Raw genomic sequence first — 18619 nt, 5'->3', positions numbered from 1 at the left:
GCAAAGGTTGAAGGAGTCCTACTGGTCTTTGATGTTCTGCTTTCACTTGCTGACAATGTAAACACTGGGACACGAATTCGGCTATTTCTCTCTTCATATTTGGCCACCAGAAGGTCTGCTTCACTTCTCGATACATTTTGGTGTTCCCTGGATGGACAGCAAACTTGGAACCATGAGCTTCCTGCAAAATCTTTTTCTTCAGCTCTGGGATGTCGGCCACACATAACCTCCCTTCAAACTTGAGTACTTGGTTTTCGATGGTATACCCTGGTCTCGGCCTCGTTTCATTCTCCTCGGCCATTTTCCTGAGGAAGTTATCCTCCATCTGTCTTGTCTTTACTTCATTAACAATAGTCGGCTCTGCTGATATCACGGTTAAACACGCCAAATTTCCATCTGACTTCCTGCTCAAAGCGTCGGCTACACTGTTAGCTTTCCCGGGGTGATATTGGATTTGCATATCATAGTCCTTCAACAATTCAAGCCACCGTCTCTGTCTCAAATTCAATTCTTTCTGAGTGAATAGGTACTTTAAGCTCTTATGATCTGTAAAAACCTGACAAATAGCTCCATACAAGTAGTGACGCCAAATCTTTAAAGCAAATACTACGGCCGCCAATTCTAAGTCATGGGTAGGGTAGTTTTTCTCATGAGGTTTCAACTGACGAGATGCATAAGCTATAACCTTACCCTTTTGCATTAATACACAACCCAAACCCTTATGCGATGCATCACTATAGACATGAAATTCTTCGTTACCTGATGGTAGTACAAGTACTGGTGCTGTAATTAACCTCGTCTTCAGTTCCTGGAAGGCTGACTCCCGATCTTTAGTCCATTCATACAGTGTTCCCTTCTTAGTCAGTTGCGTTAACGGAATTGCAATCCTTGAGAAATCTTTCACAAACTTTCTGTAGTAACCTGCCAAACCCAGAAAACTACGAATCTCGGACACATTAGTTGGCCTCGGCCAATTTACTACGGCTTCAACTTTGCTAGGATCTACTGAGATACCCTCCTCATTAATCACATGACCCAAAAATGAGATGGTAGAAAGCCAAAACTCACACTTGTTAAACTTCGCATACAATTTCCGTTCTCTCAAAATCTGTAAGGCAAGTCTCAAATGGTTTTCATGTTCATCCTTACTCTTGGAATAGATCAATATATCATCAATGAAAACAACTACAAATTCATCTAAATACGGTTTGAAGATTCTGTTCATTAAATCCATAAATGCAGCAGGGGCATTAGTCACTCCAAAAGGCATTACTAAAAACTCGTAGTGGCCATATCTTGTTCGAAAAGCAGTCTTCTCAACATCTTCGGCTTTAACTTTAAGCTGATGGTAACCAGACCGGAGGTCGATCTTAGAAAAGACTCGTGCTCCTTGTAACTGATCAAGCAAATCATCAATTCTAGGTAACGGGTACTTGTTCTTAATGGTGACTTTATTGAGTTCTCTATAGTCAATGCAAAGACGGAGTGTGCCATCCTTCTTCTTAACAAATAAAACAGGTGCTCCCCATGGTGAAGTGCTCGGCCTAATAAATCCCTTATCTAACAACTCTTGCAATTGCAGTTTCAATTCTCTAAGTTCAGCGGGGGCCATCCTATAAGGTGGTTTGGAGATCGGCTGCGTTCCCGATATAATATCGACAGTAAATTCTATTTCTCTATCGGTCAAGTGGCCAGGCAATTCATCCGGAAAGACGTCGGGAAAATCACTAACAATCGGGATGTCGGCTAAGTTAATATTTCCATTCTGATCACTCAGTATACTGCACAAGTAACCTCGACACCCTTTCTGAATTAACTTACAGGCCTTAATGGACGAAATCAAGTAGGGTGGGGGCACTACCCCTTTTCCCTGGAAAATAACCTCGGCTAGGTTTGGGGGTCTCAAGGTGACACTTTTCGAAACACAATTAATAGATGCATTGTTCGCGACTAGCCAATCCATTCCCAGTATAATATCAAAATGAGCTATGTCTAGAGGCATCAGATCTACTAACAGTTCAACATTTTCAATCACAATAATACATGCTCTGTAAATGGATGCAACAATCATGGATTTCCCAGATGGAGTAGATACAAACAACACATAGTCAAGGGGCTCTAGTTCTCTATTAATTTTCTCGGCAAACTTAGTAGATATAAACGAATGAGTAGAACCCGAATCAATCAATACATAGGCATCTTGGGAGCAAATTAGTAAAATACCTGACACCACTGCCTCAGCATTCTGAGTGTCTCCTGGTACTAATGCAAACACTCTGCCCTGTCTCATCTGTCCTCTCCCAGCATTTCCCTTCTGAACGGAACCCGAGGTATTTTCTCCTTTCTTGTTGTCATCAGCCTTTGCTTTGGGGCAATCCCTCACATAATGGCCCATCTCGCCACATTCATAACAGGCTCCAGACGTTCGTCGGCAGATCCCAAAATGCTGTTTCCCACAATCCGAACACGTCGGTTTAACACTCCCTTCCTGCCTTAGGTTACCAGTACTGTCCATGTTCGTTCTCTTCTTGGTGTTCAGCTGTCCTCGGCGATTGTCATAATTCTGCCTCTTTCGCTGGTTTTCTCCCGAGCTCTGGTATCGGTTCAGATTAGCTTCGGCCTGAATGGCTTTGTCCAACACTTCGGCATAAGTCGGCATATCCAGCAAGTTGACCCGGTCTTGAATCGGTCCACGAAGCCCACACTCGAACTTCCTGGCCTTCATATATTCATCGTTGGTCATGTGAGGTACAAATCTTACCAATTCAGTGAAAGCGCGGTCATATTCCGCCACTGTTCTGTTGCCTTGCGTTAGAGTATGAAATTCGGTAGCCTTGCGGTTTCGAACACTTAGGGGAAAATGTTTCTTGTAGAACAACTCTAAGAATCGGGTCCAGGTCAAATCCGGATTGCTCCCCCTAACCATCATCCACCACCTACGGGCGTCATCATCTAATGTGAATGCTGCCAACGTCACTTTCTGTGCGTCGGTGCTAGGGAAGATCTCGAATAACTTTTCCATTTCCAACACCCATGCTTCAGCCTTCATCGGCTCTATACCCCCAGAGAACCTTGGCGGTCTCATTTTCTTGAACTCCCTGATCAAAGCTATCGTGCCATCCCCATATAAGGCTGGTTGCGGGGGAACCTGCGGCACGGGAGGAGGTGGAGGTGGAGCTACATTTCGGCCGTTGGTCTGCTCGGCCTGAGTCGACGTAGCACTAGCGAACTGTTGCCTGGTTTGCCTCAACTCGCGGGCCAAACCCTCAACTAATCTTTCCAATCTGTCCATTCTGTCTTCGGGCTGATCTCGGCCAAGCGGTGGTCTACCTCTCCTCATGATGCTATGAGCGTGCAAAGTATGACCTTAAAACAATTAAGCAAATAACCACATAGGCAAATAGCAAATAAGCATATCAAGACAATGCACACTTCACTCAAACAATAAATACCAAGATGCAACCCTAACATTTTTCTAAGGGAAATCCTATGCTCTTCAGGACTCAAAGTGTGTGAATAACGTATACCGAGGAACTTGTGCTCTGATACCATTCTGTCACGACCCCAAACCGCCCCTAGTAGTTTAGTGCCGTGATGGCCAGTAATCCGTAATTACCGAAGGCCAACTTTTCAAAACTTAACACATTCAGAGTATGAATATAGGGGGCTCACAAATGCGGAAGCAATAAATTAAATACAAGTAGTCCATAAGAGCTGTGCGTAGATCAAAGCAATGCCATACATTCCAATTAACTTCACAACTTAAATACAACAAGGTAAAATTTCATGTTACATCTTGATCAAAAGGCTTCTCGATCCGACATATACAAAATACAGCTAATACAAGTCAAGAAGCATGATTTTCAAGATTTGCCGACATGCAAGGTAGGCATCGCCGACGTGAATGCAAAAGCAAGCCGACATAAGTACAAAACCAAAACAAGCATCCAAACGATCTAGGCGTCGCCGCCGTCCTGCTCATCACCTACATATATATAGAGGGGTGAGTACAAAACTCAGTGAATGGTACTAAAAATAAAGGTTTTACATGAATAAAGCCGAGGTCCTTCAAAACGAAACACATCAAACTTAGCAAGGTAAGGGATGAACCGTATTCATCAATCAAACATTACAAGTATCCAAAGGTGTTTACTGACATAGGCAAAACAAGGGATGAACCGTATTCATCATACAAGTATCGTAACATCGGCAAAGCGAGGGATGAACCGTATTCATCATACAAGTATCGTAACATCGGCAAAGCGAGGGATGAACCGTATTCATCATACAAGTATCGTAACATCGGCAAAGCGAGGGATGAACCGTATTCATCATACAAGTATCGTAACATCGGCAAAGCGAGGGATGAACCGTATTCATCATACAAGTATCGTAACATCGGCAAAGCGAGGGATGAACCGTATTCATCATACAAGTATCGTAACATCGGCAAAGCGAGGGATGAACCGTATTCATCATACAAGTATCATAACATCGGCAAAGCGAGGGATGAACCGTATTCATCATGCTTAACAAAACACTTTTGTCAAAACAAAGCAAGCAAGGTTTATCAAAACAAGTATAACATAGCTTTATCAATAATACCACTCACCTAGTTCTTTAGGTGCAAACTCAAAGCAATATCAAGGACCTACAATCACATGGCAAGTCACATTCTTAAAGCAAGCTCTATATATACATGCAAATGATCTCGGCATTCATGCCAGATCTAAGTCAAGGACAAAACAAAACAAGCTGGGAGCTTACACACTGCTCCCGTTTCTCGAAAACACACTGGGTACAGTCCCGGGCTAAGCCGAGGTCCCGCTAAACAAGATCAGGAAAAATCTGGGTTTTCCTTTTCCTTTGAAGAATATGAAGAACATGATCATTGGAAAGATGAATGCAAGTTCACAACTTGTTACAAAAATCTGAGTTTTCATGCCAAGAGTTCAAAATATATGGACCTGGGTACCTATCAAAGAAAGGCATGCAAGAACAAACACAAAACATGATTTTCGTTCCAACTTTTCGATCAAAATGAGACTTTGTTCAAGAACACATGAAAAACCATTTTCTCTTTCCAAACCAACTTCAAAACGATGCATGACATGCAAAACAAATCCGATCATGCAATGCAGCTAGATATTCAGCAAAAACAATCAAAGGGGATCAAGATTCTAACCTCAAAACTCGGATCTAACGGCTCAAGCCACAAAGATCAAGCTTGGAAGACAACTCTCACTCAAGAACTCTTCTTCCTCCTTTCTAGAGCTTCTCTCTCTAAAACAAAGATTTGAGACAAGAAATGATTTGTTCCAAGGTCTGCCGGCTGTCTTAACAAACAGCTCGGACACGTGGCATTAACGGGTTGGTTCAGCTCCAAAAAGGTGATTGATAGACAAGACAAGTCTCTGACAAATCGTATGCAGCAAGCTCGGGTAAGACACATCGGCAAAGAGATGACATCGGCTCAAAACAAGGATCCAGCAACGGGATAGAAAAACATCGGCTAGGGAGGACGACACTTGACTAAGCTGTGCCACACCTTGGCCGGGGTGCGCCACATCTCGGCCTAGGCCATACCTGCCTGCGGACAAGGTTCAAGTGCGAAACATCTCGGCAAAGAATGCCCGAGGTGAAGATGGGGTTAAACAAGACCTCAAGATAGTTCTAAGTACAAAGGGTCAAAGGCGGACTAAGCTCAAGATGATCTCGGCTACGCACACACACACACTAAGCAAGGAACAAAATCATGCAAACAACTATACCGAACCAAGGCAAGGTAAAACCTTCAAATTAACATAACAAGCAAGACCATGCAAGAATGTACACAAATATGGCAAGAGTAAGGTGAGGGTTGTTACAGGTTTCTTGAATAAACTTCAAATTTTAATTTTCTGCAACTTCCATTTTTATTTCTATTCAACTTCTTTTTTTGTTCAAGCTTCTTTTCTATTCAACTTCCTTTTTTATTTACTTTCCAAATAGATCGTTAACGTATAATGGTTTCTGGATTGAACTTACATTTTTAATTTTATACAACTTTCATTTTTGTTTTTACTCAACTTCCATATTTATTCAATTTGCTTTTCTATTAAAGTTACTTTTTTATTTAATTTCCAAATAGATCGTTAAGGTATAGTGGTTTCTTTAATGAACTTCCATTTTTAATTTTTTGCAACTTCCATTTTTATTTTTATTCAACTTCCATTTTTATTCAAGTTATATTTCTATTCAACTTCCTTTTTTATTTAATTTCCTAAAAGATCGTTAAGGTATAGTGGTTTCTTGAATGACCTTCCATTTTTAATTTTCTGCAACTTCCATTTTTATTCAATTTACTTTTCTATTAAACTTTCTTTTCTATTGAATTTCCAAATAAATCTTTAAGGTATAGTGGTATCTTGAATGAACTTACATTTTTATTTTTATTCGACTTCCATTTTTATTCAAGTCATTTTTCTATTCAACTTCCTTTTTTATTTAATTTCCAAACAGATCGTTAAGGTATAGTGGTTTCTTGAATGAACTTCCATTTTTAATTTTCTGCAACTTCCATTTTTATTTTTATTCAACTTCCATTTTTATTCAATTTACTTTTCTATAAAACTTTCTCTTTTAATGAATTTCCAAATAGATCTTTAAGGTATAGTGGTATCTTAAATGAACTTCTATTTTTAATTTTCTGCAACTTCCATTTTTATTATTATTCGACTTCCATTTTTATTCAAGTCATTTTTCTACTCAACTTCATTTTTTATTTAATTTCCAAACAGATCGTTAAGGTATAGTGGTTTCTTGAATGAACTTCTGTTTTGAATTTTCTGCAACTTCCATTTTTATTTTTATTCGACTGCCATTTTTATTCAAGTTATTTTTCTATTCAACCTCCTTTTCTATTTAATTTCCAAATGGATCGTTAAGATATAGTGGTTTCTTGAATGAATTTCCAATTTTAATTCTCTACAACTTCCATTTTTATTTTTATTCAACTTCCATTTTTATTCAATTTACTTTTCTATTAAACTTCCTTTTTGATTTAATTTTCAAATAGATCGTTATGGTATTGTGGTTTCTTTAATGAACTTCCATTTTTAATTTTATGGAACTTCCATTTTTATTTTTATTCAGTTTCCATTTTTATTCAAGTTATTTTTCTAGTCAGCTTCCTTTTTTTATTTAATTTCCAAATAGATGGTTGAGGTATAGTGGTTTCTTGAATTAACTTCCATTTTCAATTTTCTGCAACTTCCATTTTTATTTTTATTTAACTTTGAAAAATCTAGAAATCCTCTAGATGTTGATTTGTGATTATGTATCAATTTTAAGCAGAATATAACAATCCCAATCAAACAATCAAACAATCAAGACAGAGACACAACGATTTTAACGTGGAAAAAATCACAATTGGACACCTCCAACTGTGATCAAAAAACCACGGGCAACAGCCACAAGACAATCCACTAAGAAGAATTAAAGGAATTACACAGGTATACTCTCAATTACCTAGCGAATCCACAACGCCTAATTGAACCAACCTTTATGTGCCTCTTCCAACCCCATCTTCACCACGGAATTGTCTTTCTGATGAGCCACTCTGGATTCCACCACAGCTTCAGGCTCGAATTCTTCAGAATACACAACTGAAGAACAACACTCTCTTTTGTAGAACAAAACACAACCTTTGATGTACTCTCTTTAGAACATGAGTTGAATACTCAATAAAACATCAAAGAAAACTCACAAAGTATCCCCAGATATAAACCTTAGAAACCAAAAAGAAGATCTGGAGAAGTTATCCTAAAATCTGACCCAACACGCGAATTTATAGAATCTGTCCCGCGATCTCCGCTCGAGCTCAACACAGCCCGCTCGAGCGGACTGACCAAAAACTGCGTGCGAACAAACTGAGATGCGCTCGAGCGTAGGAGAATCCGCTCGAGCGTACAATCACACCTTCCAGTATTTTTACAGGCGACTGCAGAGATGCTGAGAACTTCCAATTCCCGCTCGAGCGTCCCTTTCCCCGCTCGAGCGGACAGGCCAAAATTGGAAAACTGGAAAAAAAAATAACAGGCTCGGACAGGCAACTTTGAATGCATTTTTGCATTTTGCTTCGATCCCCGTCATAATCAGCGAAGTGGCAATCTTGAAAGCTTTATCATCACAAACTTCTCTGAAATGCTTGATTCGGGTTGGATTCGCATCTAACAACTCATAGCCTCACTGAAATAAAAATGCAAATAAAATTACAACTCAAAGGAGTTTTGTCAAACGGGTTTGCCAAGAAATAAAACCTAACAAACTTCCTTTTTAATTCAAGTTTCTTTTCTACTCAACTTCCTTTTTTATTTAATTTCCAAATAGATCGTCAAGGTATAGTGGTTTCTGGATTCAACTTCCATTTTTAGTTTTATTCAACTTCCATTTTTATTCAATTTACTTTTCTATTAAACTTCATTTTTTATTTAATTTCCAAATATATCGTTAAGGTATAGTGGTTTCTTGAATGAACTTCCAATTTTAATTTTCTGCAACTTCCATTTTTATTTCTATTCAACTTCTTTTTTTATTCAAGCTTCTTTTGTATTCAACTTCCTTTTTTATTAAATTTCCAAATAGATCGTTAAGATATAATGGTTTCTGGATTGAACTTACATTTTTTATTTTATACAACTTTCATTTTTATTTTTATTCAACTTCCATTTTTATTCAATTTTCTTTTCTATTAAAGTTCCGTTTTTATTTAATTTCTAAATAGATCGTTAAGGTATAGTGGTTTCTTGAATGATCTTCCATTTTGAATTTGCTGCAACTTCCATTTTTATTTTTATTCGACTGCCATTTTTATTCAAGTTATTTTTCTATTCAACTTCCTTTTCTATTTAATTTCCAAATGGATCGTTAAGGTATAGTGGTTTCTTGAATGAATTTCCATTTTTAATTCTCTGCAACTTTCATTTTTATTTTTATTCAACTTTCATTTTTATTCAATTTACTTTTCTATTAAACTTCCTTTTTGATTTAATTTCCAAATAGATCGTTATGGTGTTGTGGTTTCTTTAATGAACTTCCATTTTTTATTTTATGGAACTTCCATTTTTATTTTTATTCAGTTTCCATTTTTATTCAAGTTATTTTTCTATTCAACTTCCCTTTTTATTTAATTTCCAAATAGATGGTTGAGGTATAGTGGTTTCTCGAATTAACTTCCATTTTTAATTTTCTGCAACTTCCATTTTTATTTTTATTTAACTTCCTTTTTTATTCAAGTTTCTTTTCCACTCAACTTCCTTTTTTATTTAATTTCCAAATAGATCGTCAAGGTATAGTGGTTTCTGGATTCAACTTCCATTTTTATTTTTATTCAACTTCCATTTTTATTCAATTTACTTTTCTATTAAACTTCATTTTTTATTTAAATTCCAAATATATCGTTAAGGTATAGTGGTTTCTTGAATGAACTTCCAATTTTAATTTTCTACAACTTCCATTTTTATTTCTATTCAACTTCTTTTTTTATTCAAGCTTATTTTGTATTCAACTTCCTTTTTTATTAAATTTCCAAATAGATCGTTAAGGTATAATGGTTTCTGGATTGAACTTACATTTTTAATTTTATACAACTTTCATTTTTATTTTTATTCAACTTCCATTTTTATTCAATTTTCTTTTCTATTAAAGTTCCATTTTTATTTAATTTTAAATAGATCGTTAAGGTATAGTGGTTTCTTTAATGAACTTCCATTTTTTATTTTATGCAACTTCCATTTTTATTTTTATTCAAGTTATTTTTCTATTCAACTTCCTTTTTTTATTTAATTTGCTAATAGATCGTTAAGGTATAGTGGTTTCTTGAATGAACTTCCATTTTTTATTTTCTGCAACATCCATTTTTATTTTTATTCAACTACCATTTTTATTCAATTTACTTTTCTATTAAACTTCCTTTTTTATTTAATTTCCAAATAGATCGTTAAGGTATTGTGGTTTCTTTAATGAACTTCCATTTTTAATTTTATTGAACTTCCATTTTTATTTTTATTCAGCTTCCATTTTTATTCAAGTTATTTTCCTATTCAACTTTCTTTTTTATTTAATTTCCAAATAGATGGTTGAGGTATAGTGGTTTCTTGAATTAACTTCCATTTTTAATTTTCTGCAACTTCCATTTTTATTTTTATTTAACATCCTTTTTTATTCAAGTTTTTTTCTACTCAACTTCCTTTTTTATTTAATTTCCAAATAGATCGTCATGGTATAGTGGTTTCTGGATTCAACTTCCATTTTCATTTTTATTCAACTTCCATTTTTATCAAATTTACTTTTCTATTAAACTTCCTTTTTTATTTAATTTTCAAATATATCGTTAAGGTATAGTGGTTTCTTGAATGAACTTCCAATTTTTATTTTCTGCAACTTCCATTTTTATTTCTATTCAACTTCTTTTTTTATTCAAGCTTCTTTTGTATTCAACTTCCTTTTTTATTTAATTTCCAAATAGATCGTTAAGGTGTAATGGTTTCTAGATTGAACTTACATTTTTAATTTTATACAACTTTCATTTTTATTTTTATTCAACTTCCATTTTTATTCAATTTTCTTTTCTATTAAAGTTCCGTTTTTATTTAATTTCTAAATAGATCGTTAAGCTATTGTGGTTTCTTTAATGAACTTTCATTTTCAATTTTATGCGAGTTCCATATTTATTTTTATTCATGTTATTTTTCTATTCAACTTCCTTTTTTATTTAATTTGCTAATAGATCGTAAAGGTATAGTGGTTTCTTTATTGAACTTACATTTTTAATTTTATACAACTTCCATTTTCATTTTTATTCAACTTCCATTTTTATTCAATTTACTTTTTTATTAAACTTCCTTTTTTATTTAATTTCCAAATAGATCGTTAAGGTATTGTGATTTCTTTAATGGACTTCCATTTTAATTTTTTTCAGCTTCCATTTTCATTCAAGTTATTTTCCTATTCAACTTCCTTTTTTATTTAATTTCCAAATAGATAGTTGAGGTATAGTGGTTTCATGAATTAACTTCCATTTTTAATTTTCTGCAACTTGCATTTTTATTTTTATTTAACTTCCTTTTTTATTCAAGTTTCTTTTCTACTCAACTTCCTTTTTTATTTAATTTCCATGTAGATCGTCAAGGAATAGTGGTTTCTGGATTCAACTTCCATTTTTATTTTTGTTCAACTTCCATTTTTATTCAATTTATTTTTCTATTAAACTTCCTTTTTTATTTAATTTCCAAATATATCGTTAAGGTATAGTGGTTTCTTGAATGAACTTCCAATTTTAATTTTCTACAACTTCCATTTTTATTTCTATTTAACTTCTTTTTTATTCATGCTTCTTTTGTATTCAACTTCCTTTTTTATTTAATTTCCAAATAGATCGTTAAGGTATAATAGTTTCTGGATTGAACTTACATTTTTAATTTTATACAACTTTCACTTTTATTTTTATTCAACTTCCATTTTTATTCAATTTTCTTTTCTATTAAAGTTCCGTTTTTATTTAATTTCTAAATAGATCGTTAAGGTATAGTGGTTTCTTTAATAAACTTCCATTTTTAATTTTATGCAACTTCCATTTTTATTTTTATTCAACTTCCATTTTTATTCAAGTTATTTTTCTATTCAACTTCCTTTTTTATTTAATTTGTTAATAGATCGTTAAGGTATAGTGGTTTCTTAAATGAACTTCCATTTTTAATTTTATGCAACTTCCATTTTTATTTTTATTCGACTTCCATTTTTATTCAAGTTATTTTTCTATTCAACTTCCTTTTTTATTTAATTTCCAAATAGATCGTTAAGGTATAGTGGTTTCTTGAAGGAACTTCCATTTTTAATTTTCTACAACTTCCATTTTTATTTTTATTCAACTTCCATTTTTATTCAATTTACTTTTCTATTAAACTTCCTTTTTGATTTAATTTCCAAATAGATCGTTAAGGTATTGTGGTTTCTTTAATGAACTTCCATTTTTAATTTTATGAAACTTCCATTTTTATTTTTATTCTGCTTCCATTTTTATTCAAGTTATTTTTCTATACAACTTCCTTTTTTATTTAATTTCCAAATAGATGGTTGAGATATAGTGATTTCCTGAATTAACTTCCATTTTTAATTTTCTGCAACTTTCATTTTTATTTTTATTTAACTTCCTTTTTTATTTAATTTCCAAATAGATCGTCAAGGTATAGTGGTTTCTCGATTCAACTTCCATTTTTATTTTTATTCAACTTCCATTTTTATTCAATTTACTTTCCTATTAAACTTCCTTTTTTATTTAATTTCCAAATATATCGTTAAGGTATAGTGGTTTCTTGAATGAACTTCCAATTTTAATTTTCTGTGACTTCCATTTTTATTTCTATTCAACTTCTTTTTTTATTCATGCTTCTTTTGTATTTAACTTCCTATATCGTTAAGGTATAATGGTTTCTGGATTGAACTTGCATTTTTAATTTTATACAACTTTCATTTTTATTTTTATTCAACTTCCATTTTTATTCAATTTTCTTTTCTATTAAAGTTCCGTTTTTATTTAATTTCTGAATAGATCGTTAAGATATAGTGGTTTCTTTAATGAACTTCCATTTTTATTTTTATTCAACTTCCATTTTTATTCAAGTTATTTTTCTATTCAACTTCCGTTTTTATTTAATTTACAAATAGATCGTTAAGGTATTGTGGTTTCTTGAATGAACTTCCATTTTTAATTTTCTGCAACTTCCATTTATATTTTTATTCAACTCCCATTTTTATTCAATTTACGTTTCTATTACACTTTCTTTTTTTATTGAATTTCCAAATAGATCGTTAAGGTATAGTGGTATCTTGAATGAACTTCCATTTTTAATTTTATGCAACTTTCATTTTTATTTTTATTCGACTTCCATTTTTATTCTAGTCATTTTTCTATTCAACTTCCTTTTTTATCTAATATCCAAATAGATCGTTAAGGTATAGTGGTTTCTTGAATGAACTTCCATTTTTAAATTTCTGCAACTTCCATTTTTATTTTTATTCAGCATCCATTTTTATTCAAGTTATTTTTCTATTCAACTTCCTTTTTTATTTAATTTTCAAATAGATCGTTAAGGTATAGTGGTTTCTTGAATGAACTTCCATTTTTAATTTTCTGCAACTTCCATTTTTATTTTTATTCAACTTCTATTTTTATTCAATTTATTTTCCAATTAAACTTCCTTTTTTATTTAATTTCCAAATAGAACGTTAAGGTATAGTGGTATCTTGAATGAACTTCCATTTTTAATTTTATGCAACTTCCATTTTTATTTTTTTCGACTTCCGTTTTTGTTTAAGTCATTTTTCTATTCAACTTTCTTTTTTCTTTTATTTCCAAATAGATCGTTAAGGTATAGTGGTTTCTTGAAAGAACTTCCATTTTCAATTTTCTGCAACTTCTACTTTTATTTTTTTTTAACTTTCTTTTTCAATCAAGTTTCTTTTCTACTCAACTACCTTTTTTATTTAATTTCCAAATAGATCGTTAAGGTATACTGGTTTCTGGATTGAACTTCCATTTTTAATTTTCTGCAACGTCCATTTTTATTTTTATTCAACTTCCATTTTTATTCAATTTACTTTTCTATTAAACTTCCTTTTTTATTTAATTTCCAAATAGATCGTTAAGGTATATTGGTTTCTTGAATGAACTTTCATTTCTAATTTTCTGCAACTTCCATTTTTATTTTTCTTTAACTTCATTTTTCAATCAGTTTCTTTTCCACTCAACTTCCTTTTTTGTTTAATTTCCAAATAGATCGTTAAGGTATAGTGGTTTCTTGAATGAATTTTCATTTTTAATTTTCTGCAATTTCCATTTTTATTTTTAAGTAACTTCCATTTTTATTCAAGTTTCTTGTCACGACCCCAAACCGCCCCTAGTAGTTTGGTGCCGTGATGGCCAGTAATCCGTAATTACCGAAGGCCAACTTTCAAAAACTTAACACAATCAGTGTATAATAATCGGGGCTAACAAATGCGGAAGCAATAATCTAAAATACGAGCAGTCCATAAGAGCTGTGCATAGATCAAATGCAATGCCAAACATTTCCAATTAACTTTACAACTTGAATACAACAAAGTAAAATACGTATTACATCTTGATCAAAAGGCTTCTCGAGCCGACATATACAAAAATACAGTTAATACGAGCCAAGAAGCATGATTTTCAAGAATTGCCGACATAAATACAAAACAAAGCCGACATAATCGTGAGTCCAAAACAAGCTTTCAAAATAGTCTAGGCGTCGCCGACGTCCTGCTCATCACCTACATATATATATAGAGAGGGTGAGTCTGAATACTCAGTGAATGGTACTAATAATAAAGGTTTTGCATGAATATAGCCGAAGTCCTTCAAGACGGAACACATCAAACTTTATCGAGACGAGGGATGAACCGTATTCATCAATCAAATATTACAAGTATCCAAAGGTGCTTACTGACATCGGCAAGACAAGGGATGAACCGTATTCATCATTCAAATATTACAAGTCTCAAGGGATGCTTACTAACGTCGGCAGAACAAGGGATGAACCGTATTCATCATTCAATGGTACTGCGAAAGTTTATAGTCCTCCAGCACAAGGGACTTGTGTTACTTAGGCCCGTAGCCTGTTTTAACATAACAAAACTTGTGTTACTTAGGCCCGTAGCCCGATTTAACATAACAAAACTTGTGTTACTTAGGCCCGTAGCCCGATTTAACATAACAAAACTTCCAAGAAAGGACCGTATCCTTTTATACTTAGTGCTGCGAAAGTTTAGAGTCCTCCAGCACAAGGGACTTCCATACTTGGTACTGCGAAAGTTTAGAATCCTCCAGCACAAGGGACTTTCCAAGAATAACATCGAAACAAGACTGTTCATTCATGCTTAACAAATACTTTCGTCGAAACAAACAAAGCAAGATTTATCAAAACAAGTATAACATAGCTTTATTAGAAATACCACTCACTTAGCTTTCCTCGGGTGTAGGCTCAAAGCGAAGATCAAGGTCCTACAAATCACATGGTAGTCACATTCTCAAAACAAGTTTCATATGCGCATGCAGATGATCTCGGCATCCTCACCAGATCCAAGTAAAAAAAAAATGCAAAACAAGCTGGGAGTCTAAACACTGCTCCCGTCTCATGGAAACACACTGGGTACCAACCAGGTCTTTGCCGAGGTCCCACACATCCTTACCGGGGTGTGGACCCGTTGGCCTCATTCAAATGCAAAGTCGGGAAAACCTGGGTTTCCCTTTGAAAAACATGAAGAACATGAGAAAGACGAATGCAAGATCAAAACTTGTTACAAAATCTGAGGTTTCATGCCAAGAGTTCAAAACATGGACCTGGGTACCCATACAAGAAGGTCATGCAAGATCAATCACAAAAACATGATTCTTTTTCCAAACTTTTCGATCAAAACGAGACTTTCTTCAAAAACACATGAAAAACCATTTTCTCTTTTCAAAACCAACTTCAAATCGATGCATGACATGCAAAACAGATTCGATCATGCAATGCAGCTAGATGATCAGCAACAACAACCAAAGTAGATCAAGGTTCTAACCTCAAAACTCGAATCCAACGGTTCAAACCACGAAGATTAAGCTTGGAAGACTTACTCTCACTCAAGAACTTCTCTTCCTCCTCTCTAGAGCTTCTCTCTCTAAAAACAAAGATTGAGACCAAAAATGATTTGTTTCTAGGTCTGCCGGCTGTCTTAACAACTAGCTCGGACACGTGGCGTTATCGGGTTGGTTTAGCTCAAAAGGTGATTGATAGATAAGACAAGTCTCTGACAAAGCGTATGCAGCAAGCTCGGCAAGACACATCGACAAGAAATGACATCGGCTCAAATCAAGGATCCGGCAACAGGATAACAAAACATCGGCTAGGGAGGACGACACTTGACTAAGCTGTGCCACACCTTGGCCGGGGTGTGCCACATCTCGGCCTAGGCCGTGCCTGCCTGCGGACAAGGTTTACTGAGTGTAAAACATCTCGGCAATAAAATGCCCGAGGTGAAGGCGAGGGTCGACCAAGGTCTCAAAACAGTTCTAAGTACAAAGGTTCAAAGGCGAACTAAGCTCAAGGTGACCTCGGCCACACACACACCGAACAAGGAACAAAATCACGCAAGCAATACAAACAAAACAAGGCAAGCATAACCTTCCAATTAACATAACAAGGCAAGATCATGCAGGAATGTATGCAAATATGACAAGAGTAAGGTGAGGGTTGTTACATTTCTTTTCTATTCAACTTTCTTTCTTATTTAATTTCCAAAAAGATCGTTAAGGTATACTGGTTTCTGGATTGAACTTTCATTTTTAATTTTTTGCAACTTTCACATTTATTTTTATTCAACTTCCATTTTTATTCAATTTACTTTTCTATTAAACTTCCTTTTTTATTTAATTTCCAAATAGATCGTTAAGGTATAGTAGTTTCTTGAATGAATTTCCATTTTTAATTTGCTGCAACTTCCATTTTTAATTTTATTCAAATTCCTTTGTCATTCAAGTTTCTTTTCTACTCAACTTCCTTCTTTATATAATTTCCAAATAGATCGTTAAGGTATAGTGGTTTCTTGAATGAACTTCCATTTTTAATATTCTGCAACTTCCATTTTTATTTCTATTCAACTTTTTTTTTTATTCAAGTTTCTTTTCTATTCAACTATCTTTCTTATTTAATTTCCAAAAAGATCGTTATGGTATACTGGTTTCAGGATTGAACTTCCATTTTTAATTTTATGCAACTTTCATTTTTATTTTTATTCAACTTCCATTTTTATTCAATTTACTTTTCTGTTAAACTTCCTTTTTATTTAATTTCCTAATAGATCGTTAAGGTATAGTGGTTTTTTTTAATGAAGTTCCAATTTTAATTTTCTGGAACTTCCATTTTTATTTTTATTCAGCTTCAATTTTTATTCAAGTTATTTTTCTGTTCAACTTCGTTTTTTTATTTAATTTCCAAATAGATCGTTAAGGTATAGTTGTTCCTTGAATGAACTTCCGATTTTAATTTTTTGCAACTTCTATTTTTACTTAACTTCCTTTTTCAATCAAGTTTCTTTTCCGCTCAACTTCCTTTTTTATTTAATTTCCTAATAGATCGTTAAGGTATTGTGGTTTCTTTAATGAACTTCCATTTTTAGTTTTTTGGAACTTCCATTTTTGCTTTTATTCAGCTTCCATTTTTATTCAAGTTATTTTTCTATTCAACTTCCTTTTTTATTTAATTTCCAAATAGATGGTTGAGGTATAGTGGTTTCTTGAATTTACTTCCATTTTTAATTTTCTGCAACTTCCATTTTTATTTTTATTTAACTTCCTTTTTTATTCAAGTTTCTTTTCTGCTCAACTTCCTTTTTATTTAATTTCCAAATAGATCGTCAAGGTATAGTGGTTTCTGGATTGAACTTCCATTTTTATTTTTATTCAATTTACTTTTCTATTAAACTACCTTTTTTATTTAATTTTCAAATATATCGTTAAGGTATAGTGGTTTCTTAAATGAACTTCAATTTTTAATTTTCTGCAACTTCTATTTTTATTTTATTCAACTTCTTTTTTTATTCAAGCTTCTTTTCTATTCCACTCCCATTTTTTTTTTTAATTTCCAAATAGATCGTTAAGGTATAATGGTTTCTGGATTGAACTTACATTTTTAATGTTATACAACTTTCGTTTTTATTTTTATTCAACTCCCATTTTTATTCAATTTCCTTTTATATTGAAATTCCTTTTTTATTTAATTTCAAAATAGCTCGTTCAGGTATAGTGGTTTCTTTAATGAACTTCCATTTTTAATTTTATGCAACTTTGATTTTTATTTTTATTCAACTTCCGTTTTTATTCAAGTTATTTTTCTATTCAACTTCCTTTTTTATTTAATTTGCTAATAGATCGTTAAGGTATAGTGGTTTCTTGAATGAACTTCCATTTTTAATTTTCTGCAACTTCCATTTTTATTTTTATTCATCTTCCAATTTTATTCAATTTACTTTTCTATTAAACTTTCTTTTTTATTGAATTTGCAAATAGATCATTAAGGTACAGTGGTATCTTTAATGAACTTCCTTTTTTAATTTATGCAACTTCCATTTTTATTTTTATTCGACTTCCATTTTTATTCAGGTCATTTTTCTATTCAACTTCCTTTTTTATTTAATTTCCAAATAGATCGTTAAGGTATAGTGGTTTCTTGAATGAACTTCCATTTTTAATTTTCTGCAACTACCATTTTTATTTTTTTTCAACTTCAATTTTTATTCAATTTACTTTTCTATTAAACTTCCTTTTTTATTGAATTTCCAAATAGATTGTTATGGTATAGTGGTATCTTGAATGAATTTCCATTTTTAATTTTCTGCAACTTCCATTTTTATTTTTATTCGACTTCGATTTTTATTCAAGTCATTTTTCTATCCAACTTCCTTTTTTATTTAATTTCCAAATAGATCGTTAAGGTATAGTGGTTTCTTGAATGAACCTCCATTTTTAATTTTCTGCAACTTCCATTTTTATTTTTATTCGACTTGCATTTTTCTTCAAGTTATT

Source organism: Camellia sinensis, unplaced genomic scaffold (assembly GCF_055761805.1).
Source record: "Camellia sinensis isolate YWXY unplaced genomic scaffold, ASM5576180v1 Unanchor2, whole genome shotgun sequence".
Classification (NCBI taxonomy): Eukaryota; Viridiplantae; Streptophyta; class Magnoliopsida; order Ericales; family Theaceae; genus Camellia; species Camellia sinensis.
The sequence above is the reverse complement of the archived record's forward strand: the minus strand, read 5'-3'. Positions refer to the sequence as shown.